We start from the raw sequence: 2,038 nt of genomic DNA, 5'->3' as shown, positions 1-2,038 counted from the left end.
TAAATAATAGAGGAAAGATAAATATAACTTTAACATGTGAGAGTTACATATGAAAAGGACAATCACATCAAGGAAAATAATCTGTTCCTGGCTAAATTTCTAAGATGGTAGAGGTAAACCTCCTTTTGCAAAAAAATATCTTCAATTTAAAGCAATTCAATTTAAAAAAAGCATTAATTCTTGAAAATTATATTATATAAAGCAAAGTCCTCTAAATTAAATTGTAGTTTAAATGTACTAGAAGTATTAACTAAGGGAATCCTTTGAAGTGAATCATTCTATATAATCACCCACTTCATTTTTGTAACGAGGATCTTCATATACTGGTAAACCATTTTGTTTTTCTATTTTGTTGCATATTTATACGCGTTTATGGTTAAAATATTTTCTTTAAATGTTTTTTCCCCTATAACACATCACTTCAACATTTATTAACACTTTCAAATCTTCGAGGATATTTAGTTTCAATGGAATTTTCCCCATGCATATCACTAGTGCAACACTTAACACTTTAAAATCTCGAAGGACTTTATAGATTCCAAGGCTCTCCAAAATCACTCATTTTATAAATAGAGAAGTTGAGGCAAAAACTGTTATGCCTGAGGCTTAAGCCTTCCTTGGAAGCGAGGACCAGTAACTGTAAAGTATTAATGAGATGGAGCAGAAGTTTTCCTACAGAGGGTGATGACGTTTTCTTGGTGGGCGCGGGGATGCCCTAATACTTGGCGGGGAACGGGGGGCGGGGCGGGGGGAGTGCTACAGTAATGCAGAGTGTGGAGCCGGTAAGGGTGGGATTAGAAACTTTGATTTGTCCGGGAGTGCGGAGACCAGGAGAGGGGTGGTCTATAAGAAGAGAGAGGATGGGGAAGCGGGGGGAAGGTCTCTGGACCAAGAATCGTAAAGCAAGGCACTTGGAAGGAGACGGGAGCACGGATTGCCCCCTGGTCTCCTGAGGGAGGTGGGGCGGGGGGAAGGGTCTCCAGGATGGGGGCGCGTGCGCGCAGTCCCCCACCTCAGGACCAGGAGCTCGGGTGCACGAGGACAGGGAGGGCGGCCTCCCCCCCCCCCCCCCCCCCCGGCTCCCCGCGCCTCCTCCCACGCGCCGCCGCCATGGCTCCCCCTGCCCCCTCGTCGGCGCTGCTCCCCTTCTCTCTGGACGAAGAGGGCCGGAACGGCCGAGCAGCTGCTCCCGCAGCCGCCGCCTGACCCCTCCCCGGTTCCGCCCCCCTCCCTCTTTCACTTTCCCGTCGGCGTCGGGGTGCGCGTGTATGCGAGTGTAAATGTGTGCCGGCACGGGCGCGCGCAGTGCGGGCTCTGGAGTCTGGCCGCGCGCGCCTCCCGGGCGGGTTTGGGGGAGGGGGAGCCCCGGGCGCTTGCCCACTTGGACTCAGTCACCAGAGCCGCTGCCGCTGGCGGAAGAGCTGCGGTCCAGAGCCGGGGCACCAGCTGCAGAAGCCGAACCCAAGACATACGCGTACATTCACAATCTCACCTCACCTCTTCCCTCCCCCCGCCCCTTCGTGGGAGTGAGGGAGGGGAGCCAGCCTTGAGGGGAGAGGGGGTAGGGGGTAAACCCCGGGCGGGAGGAGGCAGAGGGAAGGGTGGAAGAGGTGGAGGAAAAGAAACTTTTCTCTTCCTTCTTTTTCTCTTCTCCCCCTCCTCCTCCTCCCTGAGCATCGTCTTGTGTCCCCAGCCTTCTCCTCCCTCCGCAAGCAGGTGCGAAGTGCACCTGAAGAAGCATCGAAGGGCAGGCGCCCCAGGACTGGCCCCAAGTTTTCATTCTGTCATTTTTATTCTTGGGAGTGAGGGTGTGTGTGTGTGTGTGTGTGTTGCCTTTGGAGTGTTTTCTCCCCTCTCCTGAGACCTGGCGGGCGCTGCTGCAGGTCCCTGTCTTCCTCCATCCTTCCTCTCTTCCTCCCTCCCAGCTCCAGTCTGCCTGTCTGTCTGGTACCCTGATAGCCCTCCCCAAGTCCCCGCCCATCCCCACCGGTGAGGGTGTGACGGGGGTGGGGGCGGGAGGAGTGCTCCCAATACCCCC

At 53.7% G+C, this 2,038-nt stretch overlaps 1 protein-coding gene across 1 annotated transcript in view; it reads left to right on the top strand.

Moving 5' to 3' along the window:
* Positions 1 to 749: 749 nt before the first annotated feature.
* NR3C2 (nuclear receptor subfamily 3 group C member 2) overlaps positions 750 to 2,038 on the top strand; it is a 440,138-nt gene continuing 438,849 nt past the window's right edge. The window contains exon 1 of the mRNA XM_069105493.1: positions 750 to 782. The gene's annotated coding sequence lies outside the window, so the exon portion shown is untranslated. The remainder of the gene's footprint in view (positions 783 to 2,038) is intronic.

The sequence above is a fragment of the Petaurus breviceps genome, unplaced genomic scaffold (assembly GCF_028583685.1).
Source record: "Petaurus breviceps papuanus isolate PSGF00001 unplaced genomic scaffold, PetGlider_PUasm1.0 76, whole genome shotgun sequence".
NCBI lineage: Eukaryota > Metazoa > Chordata > Mammalia > Diprotodontia > Petauridae > Petaurus > Petaurus breviceps.
The sequence above is the reverse complement of the archived record's forward strand: the minus strand, read 5'-3'. Positions and strand labels throughout refer to the sequence as shown.